Below are 10,595 nucleotides of genomic sequence, written 5' to 3'. Positions count from 1 at the left end.
GAAGAAACCCGATTTCAAAGCAATGCTTGCTCGTTTTGCTGTCACATCAGAAAAGAGACATGATGATACCAAAGCATTACTCAGAAATCAACAAGCTGCAATGAAGAATATCGAGCAACAAATTGGGAAACTCTCAAATTAATTCACCAAAATATTAATAGGCACACTACCAGGAAACATCATATAAACCCCAAAGGAGCTCACATCCAGGCCATAACGACTAGAAGTGGAAAAACTGTTGCCCATTTGACTTGTATTACTTATGATAAACCGGATGTTGTGCAGGCAGAAGTTGAAACAAGTCAAGAAAAAAGCATTGACCAGTCACCACGATGTGGTAAAGATACCGCGACATGACAATCATCTGAAAATAAAAATGTGAACCCGTCAAGCCATACCGTCTGTCGTTACCTTTTCCAAGTCGAGCAAAGCAAGATAGACAAGTCGAAGACTACCAGAAGTTCCTATAGGACATTAAATCCCATCAAATCAATATCCCAGTCCTTGAAGCATTAGTTCAAATGCCAAAATACGCAAAGTTTCTAAAGGATCTTCTAACAAATTGAAAGCAAATAGGAGAGGTGTCTAAACTAGTGTTAAATAAAACCTACCCAACCACCATGCTACACATGTTGTCAAAGAAGATGGGTGATCTGGAGAGTTTAACACTTCCATGCCAATTCAGAAATTTAGCCACAAGCTACGCTCTAGCCGATTCATGAGCAAGTGCTAACTTAATGCCTTATTCATTTTTCAAGAAGCTTGATCTCCCAGAATCAAGACCAATTTGCATGGCTATTCACTTAGCAAACAAAAAGGTGACCTTTCCAAGAGGGATTTGTGATGATTTATTAGTTACAATTGTAAAGTTTTATTCCTTCAGATTTCATTGTTCAAAATATGGAGGAAGATGACCAAGTGCCAATTATTCTTGGAAGGCCCTTTTTGAGCACTACCTTATCTTTGGTAGACATAAGAGAGTCCAAACACACTCTTCGAGTTGGAGAAGAAGCCATAACTTTTGGGGTTAATAGAGCAATAAAAAAAATTCAAGAATAAGTGTTGACATTGCTATTTTCTGTAGATGTTTTCGATGAAATTATGGAAAAAGAATTAGAAGGTTGGAAGGACCATGAAATTTAGGGTACATGGTAGTACAATAAGGAGTTTTGATGTTGAACATGATTTTCAAGAACTGGAGAAGCTACTAGAAGAAAGTGAGTACAACGAATTAAAAAAGGTCACCGAAGACCCACCACGACGTGGTAATACTACCACCTACGTCATGGCCACTGAACAAAAAGCAAAAATTGAATTGAAATTTTTGTCAGAACATGGGGTTGGTCCAAAGATATAGTAGACCCACGCCGAAAAGAAAAAATGGGCCCATAATGTCAAAAATAGACAAACCGTTATAAAATTCATTATTAATATTAAAAAGCAAAAATATGGCCACAACATTACAAAAACAACTCAAATATGCATTCTTGGAAGAAAATGAGCAAAAACTAGTCATCATAGTAGCTGATATCACACCAAAGGAGAAGGAAAGCTTAGTTGGAGTGCTCAAGAAACGCAAAAACGTCATTGCTTGGAAGATCATGGATATCAAGGGAATTAGCCCCTTATATTGTTCATATAAGATTAATTAGGAATAAGGAGCTACACTAGTGGTGCAACGCTAAAGAATATTGAACCCGAACATGTAAGAAGTAGTCAAGAAGGAGGTCGTAAAGCTTTTGGATGCCAAAATTATTTACTCAATCTCGAATAGACAATGGGTGAGTCGGGTGCACGTGATACACAAGAAAGAAGGCATGATGGTTGTGAGAAACGAAGAGAACAAGCTTATTCCTACAAGAACTGTAACCGGTTGGCGAGTGTGCATCGATTATCGCATGTTAAACAATATCACTTGCAAAGACCACTTTCCTTTACCTTTTATTGATTAAATGCTAGAAAGATTATCCGATCACCTTTATTACTACTTTCAAGATGCTTCTTCAAGATATTTTCAGATTCCTATAGATCCTCAAGACCAATAAAAAACCACGTTCACTTTCCCTATCATGACCTTCGCTTATCGTCGGATGCCATTCAGATTATGCAACGCACCGGCCACATTCCATAGATGAATGATGCCTATTTTCCACGACACGGTTGAAGTTTTCATGGACGATTTTTTTGTTTTTGGGTCTTTTTTTGATGATTGTTTATCTAACCTCGACTTGATGCTTCAAGGTGTGAAAAGACCAACTTGATCTTAAATTAGGAGAAGTGACATTTCATGGTAAAAGAAGGGATTGTATTGGGCCATAAAGTTTCCAACTCGAGGATAGAGGACGACCGTGCAAAGGTCGACACCATAGCTAAATTACCACCTCCAACAAATATGAAATGGGTAAGGAGTTTTATGGGCCATGCAGGATTTTACCGTCGGTTCATAAATGATTTTTCAAAAATAACTTCACCATTAACTCAACTTTTAAAAGATGCCACATTCGATTTTTCTAACGAATGTAATGAATCTTTTGATTTATTAAAAGAAAAAGTAACAAATACCCAGATCATGATTGCCCAAAATTGGAACCTCCTATTTAAGCTCATGTGTGATGCTAGTGATTTTGCTGTAGAAACTGTCCATGGACAAAGGGTTGATAAGAACTTTCAACCCATATATTATGCAAGCAAAACACTAAACTCGGCCAAAGCAAACTACACCGCCCCTGAAAAAGAACTTCTGGCCATTGTTTATGCATTTGATAAATTCCTCCCTTATTTAGTGTTGTCCAAAACCATTGTTCTTACTAACCATTATGCTCTTAGGTATTTATTTAATAAGAAGGATGCTAAGCCAAGATTGATCTGATAGGTACTCTTCTTGCAAGAATTAGACATCGAGATGAGCGAAAAAAGGGTATGGAAAATGTGGCGGCCGATCACCTCTCAAGATTGATAACCTGGAAATGGAAAAATTAGAAGAATAAAAAATATTAGAGACGACTTTCCCGAAGAATATCTAATGGTGATCAAGGGGGAAGAGCCATGGTATGCGGATATAGCCAACCATTTGGCTAGTGGCTATCTTCCAAAAGGATTGACTCATCAACAAAAAGAACATATTATTTTCAGAAGTCAAATATTACTTTTGGGATAAACCATATCTCCTTATAAGTTGCGCGGATGGAATAATAAGAAGATGTGTATTTGAGAGAAAAGCTTGGATATTTTGAGGAATTGTCATAACGGACCCATCGGAGGACATCACGGAGCACAATACACGACAAAGAAAATACTCGATTTAGGATTTTATTGGCCCACGAATTTCAAGGACACTACAAAAAATTTCAAACAATGTGATTCATGCCAACGATCGGGCAACATTTCTTTCCGAAGCGAGACGCCCTAAAATAGCATCCAAGTTGGTGAAGTATTTGATATTTTGGGTATCGATTTTATGGGACCATTTTTGGCTTCTCGAGGGAATAAATACATACTAGTGGCGGTCGATTATGTTTCAAAATGGGTGGAAGCACAATTCTTACCAATAAATGATGCTTGTGTGGTAGTAAAGTTCTTAAAAATATTATTTTCTCGTTTCGGTGTACCAAAGGCACTTATACGTGATTGAGGAACTCACTTTGCCAATGAACAACTGAAAAATATGGTGTACACCATATATTTTCAACACCCTACCATCCGTAAACAAGTGGGCAAACCGAAGTCACAAATCAGGCATTAAAAAGGATTCTAGAATGATAGGTCGGGAGCAACAAGAAGGAGTCGTCGGAGAAACTTGATGATGCGTTGTGGGCATTTCAAATCGCCTTTAAAACACCCATTGGTACTACACCTTATAGGTTAGTCTTTGGAAAGAAATGTCATTTATTGGTTAAAATCGAACACAATGCGTATTGGGATTTGAAGACTTGATATTTCGTATTGGTCGAATTACGAACCAAACACCTAATGCAGATGAATGCCCTAGAGGAATTTATAAATGAGGCTTATACAAGATCATTCATCTAAAAAGACAAAAAAAAATAAAGAAAAAGAAATGACATGATGTTAGGTTGAGAGGACATAAGGACTTTCAAAAAGGACAAAAGGTTCTCCTTTTCAATTCCTGAATGAAACTTTTTCCCGAAAAATTAAAGACACAATGGTACAGTCTGTTTATTATGAAGCAAGTATTTCGCATGTCGCTATAGAGTTAATCACAAAATATGGCACTACTTTCAAAGTTAATGGACATCGGGTGAAACAATATGAAGAGGGGATGCCAAGTCAGGAGACAGAAAGAGAAAATGTGCAATTGGAGGTAGCCGCCACATGTAGAGCGGGAAGGAGTCCAACTCACGACTCCCCAAAGAGAAGCGCTTGCAGGAGGCAACTTATGATTTAGAGTTTGTGTTTTTCTTTCCCTTTCTTTTATTTACTTTTCGTTTTGTATTGTTTTATTTTGTCGGATTTTCACTCTTCTGAGTTTCTTTTTGGATCTTGTTCTGAGGACAAGCATGACATAAGTGTGGGGTGTGTATTTTCATGAAAAATTTTCAAAAAAATAAATTATATTTATTTACCACGACGTGGTGACTTTACAGAAAACATCATAATTATTTTCATTCATTTACCACGACATGGTGAAATAGACCACGACATGGTGGATTTTTATACGCAATAAAAAATTTAGGGTTTTTAACCCAAAAGGTTAATTTTCTTTTTCACTTTCCTCCTCCCACATCCCGTGTTTGAGTCTCTATGGGTTTCATCCCCATTTTTCTTCCAATTTCTAGCTTTTCAAGAACAAAGGTATGATTTTACAAGTCTTAAACTGCTTATGTTCATGGATTCATCAGTTTATTGCACCGATTCACTGATTAGAACTATTATTTAGGGTGTTTAGTAAGCTAGGTTTCCGAATTTGGTTTGATTTGGGATTGATTATAGTCATTTTAGTTATGAATCTTTCACTAAAACATGTATTTTGATAGCCTAATAAAACCCCTAAACTTTTTTTGAGTTGAAATGGTCCAGAATCCGTTCGATTTTAAAAAATGCTTTCCGACCTGTTCGTCAGTCACGATGTGGTAAAATAGACCACGGCATGGTAACTCTTCAGTTCAACTTTGTTGACTGTTTTTCATTGTAATCTCGCATTGATTGTTAGGTATAGTGTTGTTTGGTGATTATGCAGATCATGAGGGGCAAAAGTCATAGAAATCAAGCCCAAAGGAGTTGTCCTGATTTCCCTTGGTATTCTTTTTCCCAATGTGGTCACACCCAAAGTAATGGTGCAATGGAATGACAAAATGGCATGGTTAAGAGAACGAAGGATGCACATTCTAGCAGAAATCAACTGGGATTGGATGGAGAAAGTAGGCTTGTTGGATGCTCTTGAGCCTTAGCTCACAAAGGTTTTTAATGGGGAGCATGGGAAGTTTACTTGCATGGACTGGAGGAGACTATTTCGGATATAAGAACTAGTTTACAAAGAACTATGTGTGGAATTTCTAACTAGTATTTGGTTCTGGAAGGAGAAAGGGATTCATGATCGAAAAAACATAACATTTTGCTTATGTGGGGAGCGTAGGGAGTTAAGTTTGGTGGATTTTTCATTGAGGACAGATCATTACCTACCATCGAAAGTGCACACAAAGGCTTATACTGAATTTATTGCTTATTGCCTCAACTCTAGCGAACAATTCAATGAAGGAAATTTCTTGCCCACCATCACTAATGGAGTTTACCAATTGGGTACAGCACAAGAAAGTGACATCCGATCACCAATCAATCGACTCCTGCATCGGTTGATCATTAACACCATAAATCAAAGGCATTGTGGGGATAAAGTTCTGATTCTTGATGTTTTCTATCTTTGGAGTATTAATACTCCAGGGGTATTTGTGGACATCCCTTGCCATGTTGCCAACTTTTTGAACAATCAAGCAGGGAAGGATCGAAGGGGAATGCCCTTATGTGGGGGCATGTTGATTACTAAGTTGGCTAAATCATTTGAGGTATTCCAAAAGCGAGAAGCCATGATACTAACAGTGGAACGGGGTAAAGCTTTTAGTCCTCTTCTTTTTAAAAGGGAAAATATAGAGGTCGATAATGGTGGTGGTAACTACTCAATCTCAAATGATGATCCAAGAGAACAGTCGGGGTGAATGGTGAGAAAGAGATCCGGAGACATGGAAGGGGAACCTCCAATTATTCCTCGTGAAAATGAGTTGCCTATGGATGCCTACAATGTAGCAATGCACGTTGACTTGATGATGCAACACATGAATATTCAACGCCCAAGTGAATTCCTAGATTCATACCCATACATCCCAACTTGGGATGAACTTTGGGCGGAGCAGCAAGGTGGAGCTAGAGGAAGCAGTGGTGGAGATGATGAGGAGTGATTTATCATTTCCTTTTAGTTTATTTGCATGGCTTTAAGACAATTTTATTTGTTTTTGTTTTTGTTTGGTATGTGTAGGATTTTGGTAATATGTAGGATTTAAGTAATTTGGTTTGTTTCTCTCTTTTTTATTACTCTTGTATGTTTTCGGATCTCGTAGAAGTTATTGTTTGATGAGAGGAGCATATTTAGAGAGACATTGTTCAACTTAAGGGAGGGGTTAGGAATTTGACGAAAGAAGCGAATTTGTGCAATGAGAGCGTTTAATTGGTCCAGAGTGCTGAAGAATTACATTTTTCAAAGTGTTAGAGGAATACATACCATCATGGGTACTAACATTTAACCTGATCCAATAATGAATTTTTAACTTTTGAACACCAACGACGACGTGGTCACTAATTACCACGACGTGGTGGAAGGCTCGATTTCAGTTTTCAAGTAGTTTTTCTGAACCTATTCAAGTCCATTATTTCAGAGTATCAAATTTCACTTCCATAGCAGTCAAAGAGTTCTGTATTCCAACAAATTGGCGAGTCGTCAACCACTCAAGAAACAAGATCAACCTTGCAACTTCTATCCCAAGGGAGTCTATTCATTTTTCTCCCTCTTTACTTTTATGTTTTTCATAGCATGCAATGGGTATATTGCAAAAAATAAGTGTAGGTAGGGTTGATTACATTAGAGTACAAGCATTTGATTTTTACAAAAATTGCATTATCACAAAAAAAATGTTAGTTTTGACAATATACATTCACATAAACTTAAACTAATAGTTTAAGTTAGGAAAATCTAGCCAATTAGAAAAACTTTGCTAGTATTGTGTGGTATGATCTGATGAGAGCCCAAATGTTTACCTAAGCCAACATATGTTATAGTGTATTTTTGGCTTCCCTTTCCTAGTGAAAGTCATGAGATATGAAAGGTAATCTGGTAGTTTGTACGATGTAATAAGTTTTGCAGCATGTACCTAAAATCTATCTAGGAGAGATTATGTAGTCATTGCACTTAGACTAATACCTCTAAGCATTAAAGGTTGAAGTTAAACTCCCTTTCTTAAGCATGTAGGAACTGAGCAAAAAAAGTGATATATATATATATATATATATATATATATATATATATATATATATATATATATATATATATATATATATATATATATAAAGAGAGAAATTGCAAAAGTTGAAAGAATTTTGGAGCTATCAAATTATGAAGATCAAAATATCAAAAATTGAAGATACCAAAAATCAAACAAGAAGCAAATATCAAAGAAGAGATGAATTCGAAGAGCTCTATTGTGGTATCAAAGTTATAATTATTTCTAGATCACATGTATGATTGTGTAGCTTAACCAAAAATACCTTGAGGTTAAGGAAAATTAATGAGGATGGATTCAGAGGGATGCAAAAATGAGTGTTATATAAACTAAGGGGTGAAGATTCATAAGTATTGTGAGTATTTAGTATTGGGATGTTTTTAGCAGTTATAGACACAAATATATGCATTGCGTTCTTGGGATAATGGTTGGGTTTAAAATAGGTTGTTTTATTCGATATTGGTAAGTTAAAAATTAGTTTTCTTAGCGGCAAGCAAAGGTTAAGTGTGGGGTATTTTGATATGTGTGTATCTGGTACATATACATTTTACATCATATCTTAATACTTTTTTACTCTCATTATAGGACAAAAGATACTTAATCTATTATATGTTGTGTTTTAGTAAAAGACATGCTCGGGAACGAAAACGAAGGAATCTGGAAGCTAGGAAATTGGATCAAGGCCAAAAAGCAAGAAGAAATGTTTCTTTACCACAACATGGTGACATCCACCACGACATCGCATTTTGAAAAATCCCGATGAACCACGAACACTTTCTGATTACACAATAAACCCAAAGACCACATCATGGTGGAACGTACCATAATGTGACGAATCGATTTCGAAAAAGTATAAATAGAATGTAGATTCCTCCGAAAACCTAACTTTTCTTGGGAGCTTTAGTCGACTTTTGAATCCCAAGGATGTTATTAAAAATCTTTGAAGTGAAGAGATCGATTAAAAGCTCAATTTTGAGAGATTTTGAGGTAATACTTCTTATATTTTTTTTATTCTACTTGTGTTTGATCATGGATTACAATTTGAATTTCATTTTTACATGTTTGTTTGCTGAAGTTATGGGCTAAATACCCTAACTTTCATTTAGACTTGATTAGTTTCTTATTTATGAGTTGATTTGTGGATTAGATTATGCTAAGTTGATTATTTGTTATGTTAGCTTATTAAAGAAACTCTTTATGTTTATGATAACTACTTTTTTGTTTATTGCGGAGTTTACTTAAGTTTGTATGATATTATGATTTGCAAAATTGTAGGACTAGTGTTTTGACTATTTGTTATGTTAGCTTATTAAAGAACCTCTCACATAAATCGAACTAAACGCTATTAAATTTGTTAGTTTATCTGCATGATCATCATATGAATGAACTTATTTGCTAAAGGATTAGGTTAGTGAGCATTAATCTAGTCATCTTAGGAATCGGTAAGCAACAAAGAAATGATCCATTGCACTTCCATTAAATCAACCATTATAGTAAGTATATTGAATCTAAACAAAAGTCTCTCATTTATCTTGATTAAAACCATCTTTTGTGTTTCTTGGCTTTTTGTTTGGCCTTGTGTTTCATTAGTTGTTAACTAGTTCATTTCTAAGTTTTAGTTTGATAATTTAAGTTTCTAGTCTTGCTAAACTACATAAAAACCCTTTTTTAGTTAAATAGTAGTTTAGGTAACTTTAGTAGATAATACTAGCTAGTAATTTTGTTCCTTATGTCCAATACCTGACTATTTGTGCCACTCTAATTTCAATTAGTTACATTGCCTTAAGAGTAATAATTAGTTAAATTAGTTGGTTAAAACTAGTGCATATTTATTTACATCACCATCCATTTTGTAAACCTATTTGACATTCTCATCATTCTCTTCTATAATATATATTTCCCCGTTATTGGATATTTTCGTTATGAAATTTGCAAGAGCTTGTACCTTTATACTTACGTGGAATTTCAAGTCGATCTCATGTTCCCCTAGGTCGATCGCCCATTTGACCAGGCCTCCTAATTTCCCTGGTTCTAATAACGCTTCTCTTATTGTTGCATTAATTTATATATCGATTGAATGTGATAGAAAGTATCTCCTTAATCGCCTTGTACTGTTTACTAGTAACAGAGCCAGCTTTTTCCATGTCATAGTATCCTATCTCGACTCATTGTAAGACCCGACTTATGAAATATATGGGTATTTTTTGTCCACCCTATTTGCTACTAGTACAGTGCTGAAAGCTAGCTTTGATATTGATAGGTATATTGTTCATGTTTCTCTTAGTATTGGTGATGCCAAAGCTAGTAGCTCTACCAGTGCTGACTTGAGTTTTATAAATGCTATTTCTATTTCATCGGTATATTTGCAGTCCTTTTTATCTAATACTGTCTTTAAGGTTTTGTTGAAAGGAAGCGTCTTCCCCTATCAACTTTACTAAGAAACATCCTAACGCCACTAGCTTACCTTTCAATGCTTGTACCTCCTTGACAGTTCTCGATGATCGTAGTTGTAACAATGAATCGATTTTCTTCGAGATTGCTTTTATGCCTTCATTCGTAATCATATGCCCCAATAAATTTCTTTCCTCTGGTCCGAAAAGGCACTTTTTAGGGTTCAACTTCACGCATACGGTTCATAGGAGGTCAAATGTTTCTTTTACATCCCCCAGGAAAGAATCACACTTCTACTATTGATGACCATGACATATGCGTACACTTTTATGTTTCTGCCTAGCTGTGATTCGAAAACCTTGTCGTCTAGCCTCTTATATGTCACACCTACTTTTTTCAGCTTGAATGACATCGTGGTATAATAAAACGTTCCCCTTGTTGGATTAAGGTGTCAAAGCCAATAACTAAATTGGTATATTCTTGAATTAGAAGCAAAGTCCTTTTTCGGTTGCCCTCAAAACTAGTAACTAATTAGAAAGATAGTTGGAGATAAAGGATAAATTGTTAGTTTATTATATTAATAATAAAATAATTAGGAATTAAAATATATGATTTATTACTATATTATATGATTAATATATTAATTGTAAATAGTTATCATTAATTGATTAATTAGAATTGATTTGGATTTAATTCTAA

Source organism: Lactuca serriola, chromosome 4 (assembly GCF_051521515.1).
Source record: "Lactuca serriola cultivar US96UC23 chromosome 4, Lser_US96UC23_V15, whole genome shotgun sequence".
Classification (NCBI taxonomy): domain Eukaryota; kingdom Viridiplantae; phylum Streptophyta; class Magnoliopsida; order Asterales; family Asteraceae; genus Lactuca; species Lactuca serriola.
This window is presented reverse-complemented; position numbering follows the sequence as displayed.